The 14070-nt window shown below is 47.5% G+C and overlaps 1 long non-coding RNA gene across 3 annotated transcripts in view; it reads right to left on the reverse strand.

Annotated features, from left to right (window-relative positions):
* The window catches only part of LOC147915753 (uncharacterized), a 43311-nt gene that overhangs the window by 14595 nt on the left and 14646 nt on the right, over positions 1-14070 (reverse strand). Inside the window, exons 1-3 of one of the 3 annotated variants that reach the window (XR_015553762.1) lie at positions 4998-5027; positions 4524-4626; positions 3934-4003 (exon numbers count right to left, since the gene is read on the reverse strand). The exons of the other annotated variants lie outside the window; for them this stretch is intronic. This is a non-coding gene — a long non-coding RNA (uncharacterized LOC147915753). Of the gene's footprint in view, positions 1-3933; positions 4004-4523; positions 4627-4997; positions 5028-14070 lie in introns of those variants that run through there. 3 annotated transcript variants of the gene reach the window in all.

Raw genomic sequence — 14070 nt, forward strand, 5'->3', positions numbered from 1 at the left:
GATTCTGAAATCTAATTGTTAATTACAGGGATGTAAGGGATGATTGAATGGTGTTTCATCCCCATGGTCAGGGGTATTGTACACATGGACGTGTAAACACGATTCAGGAAGCTGCTTCAGCCCCGTGACATCCCTGAGAAGCACAGTGCAGGAGGATCTAGGCACACAGCCATCTGCCTCGATCTCCTGGGTTACATGTAGATCCAGGGGTCTTGAGAGTGGTTTCAGAGCAGCTAACTTTTATCTATTTCTCCCCTTCCTTCTCTCCAGCTTACCTCAGTCTTGACTAGCATATTTTAAAGTAAGACCAATTATAGTTATTTACATGAGTTTCTTGTTCACTATTGCAGAGTAATAATCAGGCATACCATTAAAGATCATTTAATTGACCTAATTAAATTTGTTGTACCTTATAATTGATTAGAACACTAAGTTTAGTTCAGAGTTTGATATTCACCAAATGTGTTAATCTGCTTACAACTGCCATGTGTCTCACTCTTCTTAGATGTGCATCTTTGGCCCATCACAAGATTTTAGTGAATGAAATCATCATAAATTAAGATAATGTACTGTCTTTTGGATGATAAGGAGGCATATGGGTCCATTTTGGAAATATGCCCATCTGTCTTTGCTTCCCATGGGAAGTTTCTTGTCACTAGGTCTCCAGGTGGCTTGCACAAGCCCTAGGTCTGTAATAGTTTGGTGCCTCTCCTTCTACTTGGGGTAGGAATAAAAGAGATCAGAGAGACTTATTAAAGTTTTGGTTGCATGAAGTCATCGATGAAGAATATCCATACATATTGTTCTGGATAGCTCTCTGTTCCTAAGAGTACTAGTTACAATAAGGGCTTGTCAGGAACCGTGAAAGGTATGATATTTTACCTCACCTGCAAGGTAATGTCAGCCTACCATGGTCTTATAGATGCTGGCAAAAGAAACTAGACCCATGGGTCAGAGAGAAAATACTAGTGGCCAGAGTATCAACATTTGCACCAGTTCACTAAATCCCACTTCCTACAGGGTGATACACAGTGGGCCAGGTGACATGCAGAGGGTTGCAAGAACTCAGAGCTTAAGGAACTCAAATCTTTGATAATGGGCAGGAAGTCTGCTGACCTTTGCCCCAGGGAGGGGTGTTATTTCTATTATATTGGGCAGTAAGCAAGCCTGCCCTTTGCTCCAGAGGAGGCCACTATTTCTATCTTCCAAGGCTGACAGCTCTACACATATCCTTGAAAAGATATCCTGGTTTCACTGGCTTTCAAAAATAAGCTTGACTGAGACTCGATCATCATTCTGTTCTTCTGTTTCCTTTACTGAGATTGTGCAAATATGCTCTTTTCTCTGTAAAGTTCACTAACTTTATTCATACATAAGGGATGCTTTTGGTTTTATTTATTAAGTTGAGATTTTCGTATTAGAGCAAATGATGAACTATTATGGGTTGGATCTGAAAGTATGATTTTCCAGGATAAATGTGAAAGAACATCAGGGCTCACAGAACTCTGCCACAAGGAGCTGATAGCAACTCAAATGATTTTAATTTGAATACTGTTTTGTACAACTTTCTTCCATTTTCCTTCATCCTCTCTGCTTCCTGTAACTCCCATATAGGAATGGGGCAGTTTCAGGGATTCACGGAACTCATTTACAATATTCAAATCATTTTGTCTGTGTGTTTTTTTAATTGAGGTAAAGTTGACATACAACATTATATTAGTTTCAGGGGTACAACTTAATGATTCAATGTTTGAGTATATGTTGAAATGATCAGCACAATAAGTCCAGTTAACATCTGTCCCCATATATAGTTACAAAATTTTCTCATGTGATGAGGACATGGCGTATTTCAAGATGCAGAAGAATCAACGATGATGTCATACTTTTCCATACACAGCTTGATGAATTTGGACATAAGTATACACCCTTGAGACTGTCACCACCATCAAGGCCACAAACATATCCATCACTTCCCAAAGTTTTCTTTCACCTCCTTTATGACTATTATTCTGCGGTAAGAACTCTTAATATCTACTCTATTAGCAAATGTGATGTATGCATTACAGTCTTGTTACCCGTAGGCACTATGCCGTAGCCTACATCTCCAGAACTTATTTATCTTGATAACTGAAATTTTGTATCCTATGACCATCAGCTCCCAAATTCTCCATCCTCCCAGCCCCTGGCAACCACCATTCTAACCTCTGCTTGTATCAGTTTAACTAATTTAGATTCCACATATAAGTGAGTATTTGCCTTTCTCTGTCTGCCTTATTTCACTTAGCATAATGCCTTCCAGGTCTATCCATGTTGTCAAAAATGGCAGGAATTGCTTCTTTTTTCAAGGTTGACTAATATTCCATTTCTTTATCCTTTCATCCATCAGTGACATTTAGGTTACTTCAGTGTCTTGGCTATTGTAAATTAGCTGCAATGAACATTATAGTGCAGGTATCTCTTCGAGACCCTGATTTCAATTCCTGTGGGTATATACTAGAAGTGGGATTGCTGGATCATGTGCTAGTTTTCATTTTTGGAGGAATCTCCATACTGTTTTCCATAATGGCTGTACTAGTTTACATTCCCACAAGGGTTTCTTTTCTCCACATCCTCACCAACATTTGCCACCTTTAGTTTTTTTGATAATCACCATCTTAACAGGTGTGAAGTGATAGTTCATTGTGGTTTTGATTTGCATTCCCTGATTAGTGATGCCAAACACCTTTTCATACACCAATTGGCCACTTGTATGTCTTCATTGGAAAAAGTCCATTCTGGTCCCTTGCCCATTTTTTAATTGATTTTTCTTTTTGTTATTGACCCAACACAAAAAAAGAGAACCCAAAAATTTTCAGGTATTATGGGTGCTTCCCAGTTGATGCAGATGGTTTTGTATTTACAGTGGTACCAAAAGATCATGTTTCGTGCTTTTTCTTCAGCTTGTTATAAGACCAGCAGTAGCTGCGGCATGGCAGATAATCGGGATCTTCTGGGTTTGGAGGTTTACAACATAACTGAATGGTAAGGAACTTTTTATTATTCCAACGAAATTATTGAGATCACAGTCCATGGAATCCAGGATTGATAGGTGTAGGAGGAAATTAAGGTGAGGATCGGTGATCTGACATTACCTCTTATCTTGAGGGACAGGTATCCACTGTATGAGTGTTTGAATAAAAGTATTAGATATCAGGAATTTGTGGTGGGTGAATATGTTTTCTGAACTATTTATTTGAACATAACCATTTGGATTATGTGAACATCTGGGATGTGGGACTAAGTCGCCAACAGGGGCTGGTTGACACTGTTACTATTGATTTCACTTCTATGAACCAACCGGGCACTCAGGTGAGACTCCTGTGGTTGGCTCCAGTGACTGCTCTAGGGGTTCGGGGGGGGGTCCCAGAATGCACACACATCTGTCTCTGGTCCAGACGTTCAGACCCAAGGCTGAGCAGCCTGTTTGTCCACCTGGGCCACGGGAATCCCCTGCCATGCCCGAACCTGGGGCAGGCAGGGTGCCCTCCCCTTGGAGACATGGTGAAGACAGAAGGAGCAGCAGAGTCCTGGCTTCCTGAGGACAAGTTTAGGCTGAGGGATAACCCACCCAACCACCCAACAGCCTGGAAGAAGCTACATCCAGCAGGATGGACGTGCATGGAAGCCAGAGACCTGCTGATGGCGCCAGCTCGGCAACTCGTCCTGAAACAGCCCAGCCAACACCACTGTGTCCCATGACCAAGGCCTCTTGCCCAAAAATGGCACCCCACCTGCCCATGGGCAGAACAGATCCCTAAGCTTGTTAACCTGGACAAGATAGATAGGAATGTTTCAGAGAATGTTCAAGTGAGAAACTATCAAAACCACAGCTTGATCAGTCCCCCTCCCCCCCTGACCCCTCCTCTCTTTCCAGACCCCCAGCCTCCACTCTACCTTGGTCATCAGTTCTCTGCTCAAGGACTCGTCTTGGCTATAGCGCTCCTTAAGTTTTTCAGAGCTTTCCCTGAGGAGAGGGGAAAGAGGGAAGGATAAATTTAGGGATAATGTGAAGGGTCTAAGTGCAAATCCTTTTCTTTGACAACCTGAGAGATTCAAACTGCCTGGAGGAGTGCTCTCACTGGGCTCCTCTGAGCGCTAAGGTCTCGTGGGACTGGGAGGGGGCTCTCCTGTTGGTCACTGGGGTCTCCATTCCCCAGCTATACAGAGCGGCTCTCTTTTGACCACTTTGAGTTTCAACTGGGCATAGAGTTCTGTTGCTATAAACACTTGAAAATCTCCAATGTGGATCATTGTCCAACTGGGCCAGGCTCAATCCAGTACCTGGCATTTAGGGAAACCGAGTCCTGAAACAGAATGGGTGCAGTAAGGACACCGGGAGACTTAGAGACCCACCGCAGAGGCCCAGGCCCTGTCCCCATCATTTGCTGCCTCCCAGAATTTCCTAGCTGACTGAGGGACCAATGGCAGACATTCAGGAGATGCCCCATCTACCCTGGTCCTCCTATGAAGAGAGGCCTACCCACCAGGAAACCTCCCCCATGTGCTCTTCAGGTGGCATATGGATGTTTTCTGCAGAGCAGAGATGACATTGCAGGGCGAGGAGAAGTTCTTCAGGATCTCGCACTCCTGGGGTAGGGAAGAGAATGAGATGTGAGGTGGGGCACTGAAGCCCTGCTTCCTCTAGCTTCAGTCCCCTTCTATTTAAATCTCCCCTCCTGGATGAGACAGATATTCAGGGGGCCCCAAAAGGGCACATTTAGGCCCCAAAATGTAACACTCACAAGGAGGAGGATTTTAGCTCAACCCAGGGAGGGAGCCAGGTAGGAAGTGAGCATCCCCGCACTGGGACCTGGAGTCAAGGTCAGCGTGCCCCTGGCAGGAAGGGCCTAGGGACTTGCAGGGGCTTAGATCACACACTTCAATCCTGGGAGCTGATAAAGGTGGAGGCACTTCCTAAGGCTCCAGAGAGGGGCTCCACTGGGCCTCCCACAGCACACCTGGGCCACCTGGATCCAGCACTCCACCACACTAGCCCTGTCCTAAGCCATCATGCTCGGGTCCCCGAGGCAGGTGGTGGTGACGAGGTTGGCAATCCTTCTGAAGTGGTCGACGTTGGCCCGGAGAGTGGGTGCCAGGTGCTCATTGCCGGGCTTGTTCCTCTTGCCCCAGGTGGAGCCCAGGCACTGAGAGGGCACCACCTTCTGGAAGAGCTCCTGGGGAACAGGGGGAGTGTCACCCAGCAGTGCCACACCCCAGCTCTGTGTCCACAGCCCCCAAAGTCCCACACAGGGGTCACAGTTTAGAGCTGGAGCTCAGGAAGCTCAGGATGTGGCCTGAGCCTTGTTAGAGTCCCTGGCTTTTCTTCTCTGTCCACTGCAGGCACCCAGCAGAGGATGACCCAGGACCCAATACTGGCAGGGAAGGGAGGGGGCATTTGCATCCAGCCTGTCCTGGCTAACTCCAAGCTCCAGATGGTGGCTCAGCTCGGCTCAACCCAAGGCGGCTACTTCCAACAACCTGATCCCCTCTCTGGTCCCACTCCCCATTCTGATGCACATTCCCCTGTGGCAGCTACAAACACGGGCCTTGTCTGTCTCCCTCATAGTGAAGTACACATCAGGTGTCTAATAAATCCTGAGGCTGTTGAGCCTCCTGAGCAGACGGTTGGGCCACCAGGGACCTGGCTGCACACAGTGAGTTCCCCTCCACCACTGATGGGCCAGGCCCTGCTCACCTTTCCATCTCTTCTACCTCATGGAGCCGGCACAGCCACTCTGTGCAGCAGGTCCTGTTAGTGTCCACCTCTACGCTCTGCAGGTGGACAGCAAATTTTTGGGGGTTCAGAAAGTTGCCCAGGTAGTATGGTTGGTAAGGGGTGGAGCCAGGATTCGGGCCCAGATCATGGGAGTTTGGATCAGGTCTGGGGCAACGATGGCAGAGGGAAGGCCTGCTCCACCCCGCCCTGAGAGCCCAGCTGCTCACCGCATCCATCACGGTCAACTGCTCCACCACCAGCTTAGGAGGGAAGGCCGTGAGGTTAGGCTTCTTTCACGCTTCTTAGTCACAGGTGGAGATGGACTTCCCACTAGAAATGATGGTCCAGGTGAGTCCAGCTCAGCAGCTCCCACTCCTGCTGGAGCCGACGTGGGCCCTTGCTCCAGCTCCAACACTGCTGAGGGAGGGGACGCTGGCTCCAGCGCTAGAGGGTGTGATGTCAACGGAGCTGGAGCCAGCTCTACCTCCACCACTGCCCACTGCTCTGCTTCTGCCACCGGCTGGAGCTTTGCAGCTGGCGCTGCAGCGGGATAAAGAGAAAGGTTCACTCACATAGCTAACTTTCCATGTGTCCTTCTAAACACAGGAAAGATCCCACTTCCTTTCCAGGAATAGCCAGCCTGCAGTCCCCCTTACCCTCTGGCTCTGCCTCAGTGGCCTCCAGAAGCTCACACCAGGCAAAAGGAAAGAGGGTCACAGCAGCTCAGCTCTGAACCAGGCAATGTTACCTGCATGTACATCCCCTTTAGCTTGAAAAATAGACAGCCCCTGACTGGTCCCACCCTAGTTCTGGTTCAACCCCATCATCTCAAGGTCCTGAGTGTGGAGACCCTCTGCTCCTGCTCTCATCTCAGAGCAGCACTGGATGGTGTGGGTGGCCTCATGCACCTGCTCCTTGTCTAGTGAGTTGGTGGAGTTGAAACCATTGGGCAGCTACTCAACAACATCCTGAGTGGAGTTCTGCAAAGACTGCCTGGGAGCTGGGCCAGAGGGAATCAAGTGCTGCCTGCACACCGCCACTGTGGCCAATGCCCAAGAGAAAGTCTGCTCCTCAGTTCAGGCACAGAGGGCATCCTGGCAAAGAACTCTGGTCAGGAAGGGAAGGAGATGAAACCTCTAGGGCTCAATAACATACGAGTTGAGGAGCTCACCTTCTCATGCTGCCAGCCATGACCTGGGGTACGAACGTGACAGACCCACCAGGCTTCCGACACCTAACAACCAGCTCCTGCCCAGGAATAGCCTGCCCCACATACCCTGCCTTCCCCACTCCACACAGACACACAAACACACACAAACACACAATGAAGGGCCTGGATTTTGGGGTTGATCCGGTGGGATCACCGTTGTGTCCTGGCCTGCACTAACCTTTCCTGGACTGCCCCGTGTTACCCTTCACTGCCTCCTGTCAGACACCCAGAGGCGTCAGGGATGAGGGCTGAGCCAACGTAGGCAACAATCAAAGATTCTCTTTCTGGGATCTTTTGAACCCAGATACTGCAAAAGTTGGGATACAACAACAAAACATTTTTGCCTCTTGACTGTCTCCCGTCAAGTGAGCTGGATGGGGGACTGTGGGTGCCTGGTTACCAGAGTTCAAAGATCTGTTGAGGCCTAGGACCAAGGAGATGGGGTCATTTTTCAAGATTCCATTACCTGGGCACCTTACCTCAGTCAGATTTCTCCAGAGCTGCACCCTGAGCCTGGGCTGCTCACCCTCTTTTCTCATGTCACTTCCTGAACTGTACACAAGGAGCCTACACAGCCCTAGCCATAGCTCCCTAGAAACCTAACTCAGGTCCTAGCTTTGAGGAGACAGAGATGAATGCAGACTTCCTTTAACTTACTAGTTCTTCATCCTGGGATAGTCCCTGTGCCTCTCAGGTCCTCCCCAGTCTCCAAACCTACACCAGGGGGATCAGGCTAGAATCTACTTCCTAGGGATGTCACCCAGTGTATATGACATAATATATATTACCCCTGTGGGCTGGTGTCACATGTACCTAAGGCACAAACTTAGACATGGAAAAATAACAAGAAGGGGTGACAGGTAGCACAGAACACCACTCAAAACAGGCTTGGGTTCTAGCAATGTGATATTGGAACAGTCACTTCCAACTTGGCCTCATTTTCAGGTCAGCATCATGAGGGGGTTGAAACTAATGGAAATTTAGATACTGCCACCCTGTGGCATTAAACCATTCAATTGTTTCCTGTTTTATGGAGAATGAGACCCAAGTGCCTCATCTTGGCCTATGAGGTGGGCAGCCTCCACAGTGGTACCCAGTAAGCCCCACCCATGTTATACACATCCCCGTGGAACCACTAAGTGGTTAGTGACTGGCTTCTGAACATAATAACAGCCAAAGTGATGGAATGTCTTGTCTAAATTTTAACTACACAAGTCTCTCACTTCCTCTTACTCCCTCTTTCATGTTACATCTCTCTCTCTCTCTCACTCTGTCGATTCCCTGTAACTGAGGAATCAAATACCAGTGTTTTGGGGCTGCCCAATTTGGAGGCCTATAGAGGAGAGAAGCACGGGAGTGCCCAGGCCAACAGACAGAAAGAAACTTAGACTCTCAGTCCAAACTGAACCCCGAAGGCTGAGAGTGACCTTTGGGGCTAGTCCTCCCCCAGTTGAGCCTCAGTTGAGGCCACAGCACCAACCTGTTCAACTCACTGAGGCAGAGGCACCAAGCTGAAACATGCCTGATTGCTGATCCACACAAATTGTGTGATAGTCAACATTTGTAGTTTTGAAATGCAAGGTTAAGGGCAATGAAGTCAGAGAGGGAAAGGTAACTGACACAGCCCACCAGGACCTGGCCCTACCTTCCACCCCAGCTCCTGTTCTCTCCTCCCAGCCTCCCTCCAGCTGCACTGGCCACATTTCTAACCTCCTCTGGCCAAACTTACTTCTGCCTGTGAGACTCAGGACCAGTGGTGCCATCTCTCTGACACACTGCTCCCAGATTCGTGCAGGGTTGTCTCCCTCTTATCATTCTGGTGCCAGCAAACGTCACCCCAGTGAGGCCTTTCAGACCCTCCTACCCAGTGATGCCAAGCCCCCCTCACAGCCCCCTGATATGTTTCTCTACAGCACTTGTTCTTTTCTTGCTTCTGTCTTTGCTTTTGTCCATTTCCCCTCTAGACTGTGAGCTCCTGGCGGGCAGTGACCACTTGGTCATTTTCATCCTGCACTTTGGCCCACCAGGGCACCTGGCACAGGGTGAGTGCTCAGTGCACAGCTGCTGAATGAGTACATGGGATGATCTTGCACCCCGCCCCCTGCTTCTCACCAACTGTGATTGTGGAGATGAACACTAGAAATAGGAGGTACAAGTTGTTTCTGAGGCAGAGGGACAGCCAGAAAGACCTCTGCTTGACTCTTCTCTGCTCCAGGAGGTCAAGAAAAGTTCAGTGGACACCGTGTAAATTCCAGGTTTACAGGAGAAGGAAAGGACTTTATGTATATGTATATTATGTAATGGTTACCAAAATAAGTTTAGTTAAAATCAATCACCAAGCAAACATAAAAGATTTTTTCCTGGTGATGAGAAGTTTTAGGATCTACTTTCTTAGCAACTTTCAAATGTACCACACAGCAATGTTAACTTGCATAGTGCTGTATATCAAGTATATCTCAATTAAAATAAAAATCTAACTTGCCATCACTGACACAAGAGGCTGCCCGCCCCCTGGTGGCCAGCACTAGCACTGCAGCCCTCACCAAAACTCCACCAAACAGAAAGGAACCATTCTTCAGATGTCCTCAAGGCAGAGGCTCTCCAGGGTCCCAGAGGTAAAGGAGCAGGACCTGTCGGCTTCGAGAGAGTGGGGTGAATCTCGGGAGCCTACATTTCCCCCCATCTTGCTGTCCCCCACCAGGTGTCTTCTTCATTCCTGAGGCATCCAACCTCAACCGGGACAATGACTCCCCCGTGCCTCCAGATGAGGACCCCGAGGATCCAACAAGAACTGGTCTTCTCCCTCATCTCTAGACTTGGGGTCCAGTGCTCTGGCATCTTCTTCCTTATCCCCAGTTCTCATCCACCCATGCCCCCAACTCTCCTCAGTTCTAAATGATTTCAAGTGGGTGGAAAGCATCTTCTCAGCGTTTCAGAGCACAGTAGGTCATCAACAGAGAACCTAGTCCAACAGACACATTGCGAGTACATGGAACACTTGGAGTCATCTGCTGGATGCACTCCATTTTATACAGGAGGACCCTCACTGAGGTATTCTCTCTTGTTCTCAATGCCTACACAAGGGGAGGATGGACTCATCACAGTTCTGGGAGCCCACAGAGGTGGACTGCAGGCCCCCAGTCCTGTGTTCCCCAGGCTGGGCCAGGGATGGGTCTGGAACAGGCAGAAAACTAGGAACATTAGGGACTCTTCTGCCCATCTCTGGGCCCCTGTGCATGTATCTAGGAGAACGAATGCCATGGACCCCTGGGAGAGCTGCCTCCAATCTCTCTCCCTCCTGCCTCTTGTCACTTCCTCCGGGTCAGCTCTTTCTTGACTGCACCTCCATGGCCCCCACATGAGAAGTCAGTGTGAGTGGGGGTGCCTGTGCACATGCGATGATGAGGAGAGGAAAATGACCCCATATGGAGAGGGGTGGGCAGCAATCCCCTAAGATCTTAATGCCTCTCATTGCCAAAGGAACATGAGGGAAGGGGCGGAGCCTTGGCCAAGGAAGCTGGAGCTCTGTCTAGTCTTTGGGACCCGGACTACCTCCCATGGTCTGGGCCAGTACTTGCCTCTTTCTGGACCAGTTTCCCAACTGTACAGTGAGGGGTAAAATGTGCAACAGCACAAGCATGTGCTCGGCCAGGACAAGTCATCAGCCCTATAGATACATTAAGTATGTTTTAAGTGTATTGAAGACATTAATATTGCTGTGCAATCATCACCACGATCCAACTTTAGAAGTCTTTTCATCCTACAAAACTGAAACTCTATACCCGTTCATGAATAACCCCCCATTCCTCCTCCTCCCAGCCCCTGGCAAACACCATTCTACTTTCTGTCTCTCTGAATCTAGCGATTTCAGCAACCTCATAGAAGGGAAATCACACAAAGTTGTATTTTTGTGACTGGCTTATTTCATTTAGAATAATATCCTGAAGATTCATCCATGGTGTGCCATATCTTAGAATTCTCTTCCTTTGTTAAGGATGAATAATATGCCATTTTATGTATATACCACATTTTGCATATCCATACATCCCTGGACAGATACCCTAGCCGGGCCCAAAACCAAGCCCAAAATAAAATGGGGCCCCAACCGGACTTTTATCAATGGTCCCCTGGAGACTACTTTCTTAAGCCACGTTCCATATATTTACTAAGGATCTAGTCTTGGGCCATGAGTTGTTTTTCAGAAACTCCGTTTTTCCTCCTTGAGCAAGTTTCAACTGGTTTGAACCAGTGAGACCACAAGACGGCTGGCAAGACTCAAACCGTCACTGCTGTTTGAGTCAAGTGACTGGAGGATGACGTAGGGGACCAAGAACTACGCTGCCAATCATGTTAAGGACACTGCCTTTTGAACGTGGGATGTATGACAGAACATGAACATCTTCTTGCGCAAAATGCGTAGGACCGCTCCCAACCTCCCGCACCCACTCCTTTGCCCCTAAAAACCCTTTCAACTGCCTATTGGGGAGAAGGATTTAACCTTTGGCTCCTGTCTCCCTGCTGGCCAACCTCATAATAAAGCTTTTTCCCTTCTACAAGAGCGGGTATCTCATGGTCGGCCTAAGGGGTGCATTGGGCAGTGAGCCCTTCCTCAGTTACGATACTTGGGTGGCCTCTATGTTTTAGCTATTATGAATAGTGATGCTATGAATATGGGTGTTGAAATATGTTTTGAAGAATATGCTTTCAACTCTTTGGGGGCATATATACCCAGAATTGGAATTGCTGGGTCCTATATAATTATATTTTTAATTTTTTTTTAGGAATTGTTATACCAATTTCTACACAACTATATATTTTATCTTCCCAAGACAGTGCACAAGGGTTCCAACATCTACACATCTTGACCAACACTGGTTCTATTCTTTTTCTTCTTCTTCTTCTTTTTTTTTTTTATAGATGCCATCTTTTTTTTTTTTGATAGATGAATGTGAGGTGGTCTCTCACTGTGTTTCTTTTTTTTTTTTAAAGATTTTATTTATTTATTTTTTCCCCCCAAAGCCCCAGTAGATAGTTGTATGTCATAGCTGCACATCCTTCTAGTTGCTGTATGTGGGACGCGGCCTCAGCATGGCTGGGGAAGCGGTGCATTGGTGCGCGCCCGGGATCCGAACCCCGGGCCGCCCGCTGCGGAGCGCGTGCACTTAACCGCTAAGCCATGGGGCCGGCCCTCACTGTGTTTCTGATTTGCATTTCCCTAATGATTACTGATGATGAGCATCTTTTCATATGCTTATTGGTTATTTGCAGATCTTCTTTGAGGAAATGTCTACTCATGTACTTTGTTCAAATTTGATTTGGGTTGTTTGAATTTTGTTGTTGAGTTTAGGAGTTCTCTATTCTGGATATTAAGCCCTTGTCAGACACATGGTTTGCAAAAATAGTCGCCCATCTTGTGAGTTGTGCTTTTACTGTTGATAATGTCTTTTGAGATACAAACTTTTTAATATCCATGAAGTCCAGCATGTGTATTTTCTTATTTTATTGGCTGCTCCTTTGGGGTCATATCCATGAAATCATTACCAAATCCTATCTTGTAAAGTTTTGTCTTATGTTTTCTTCTAAGAGTATTATAGTTTTAGCTCTTACATTTAGGTCTTTGATCTATTGGGAATTAAGCCTTGTATATGGTGTTAGGTAAGGGTTCAAGTTGATTCTTTTGCATGTAGATATCCACATTTTCCAGCACAACTTGTTGAAAGGGCTTTTCCCCTTTGAATAATCTTGGCACCCTTGTGAAACATCATTTGATCACATGGGTGAGGGTTAATTTCTGGGCTCTCAATTCTGTTTCCATTGGTCAATATGTCTGTCTTTATGCTATGACAATGCAGTTTTGATACTGTAGATTTGTAGTAAGTTTTCAATCAGGAAGAATCAGTCCTCCAACTTAGTACCTTCTTTCAAGATTATTTTTGGTATCTGGGCTTACTTGAGATTCCATAAGAATTTTAGGATGGGTTTTTTTCTATTTCAGCACAAAACATCCTTGGGATTTTGGTAAGGACTGCACTGGATTGGTTGATCTCTTTGGATAATGTTGACATCGTCACAATAAGGAGTCTTCCAATCCATGGTGATTGGATGTCTTTCATTTCTAGTAGTGCCAGGTGGTTGTTCAGGTTGAGGGGGTGGCACTCCTAGAGGTAGTCATGCAGAAACCCACAATTCCTCCTCACTGTGCCTTCACCGTTTCCTTAGAACTCATCGACCATCAAAAGAAGAGAAAATGCATGTAAAATGCATGTGGGAAATTTGCAAGGACTGGGTGTGCCAGTCGGTGCACACCCAGGATCCGAACCAGGGCCGCCAGTAGCGGAGCGTGCTCACTTAACCGCTAAGCCACTGGGCAGGCCCTAGTGTCTTGTTTTAAACACATGACTTCTGTTGGTCCCTGATTTCCCCAGTTACACCCCAGCTGTCCTTTCACAGACCATCGTTGGTCACACACCCACTGCACCTGCCTCCAGTCCTTCCCCTTCAACACCGTAATCTCACACACAGTTCCTCCCGACACGATCATGACATCTCCCACCACACATCCCCTATACCTTCCACACAGCCATCAAGATGCTTCACAAACACCATCACCATTTATGTCCAGTGGGCTGAGAGGGCTGCCCGTGCACTGGGAATCAGGAGTCACAGGGTCTGTCACTTGGCCTCCAATCACATACTGTACCCCAGATGAAGGGCTTACCCTGCGGAGACACTCACTAGTAGCCAACTCCATCGAACAACAACATCTTTGCCCCAGGCTTCCTTCAAAATGCTCCACCCACTTTCTGCCCCAACTGCTCCTTGAGGGGTCATTTTGTGGTAGCCTTTGAGGCCACCTTGGTGATTTTGTGCTCAGGCCCAAATAGCTCTTGGCCCACAAACTTTTTAACCATACCCCCTGAAATCATATAGCACAGGTAACCAGTGAATGGGTGCAAATTACTGGTTTTACCTCAAGACACCTAAGGAATATTTTACACAAGGAGCATCCACTTTTGGGTTACACTGTGGGCTGATATCACAAGGCTCTCATCCAGTGAGCTTCTCTCTTCCCCAACCCCGTGAACAGCTTTCTCCAGGCTATATT

The sequence above is a fragment of the Ceratotherium simum genome, chromosome 12 (assembly GCF_057802395.1).
Source record: "Ceratotherium simum simum isolate JZ-2026a chromosome 12, ASM5780239v1, whole genome shotgun sequence".
In the NCBI taxonomy this organism is placed as follows: Eukaryota; Metazoa; Chordata; class Mammalia; order Perissodactyla; family Rhinocerotidae; genus Ceratotherium; species Ceratotherium simum.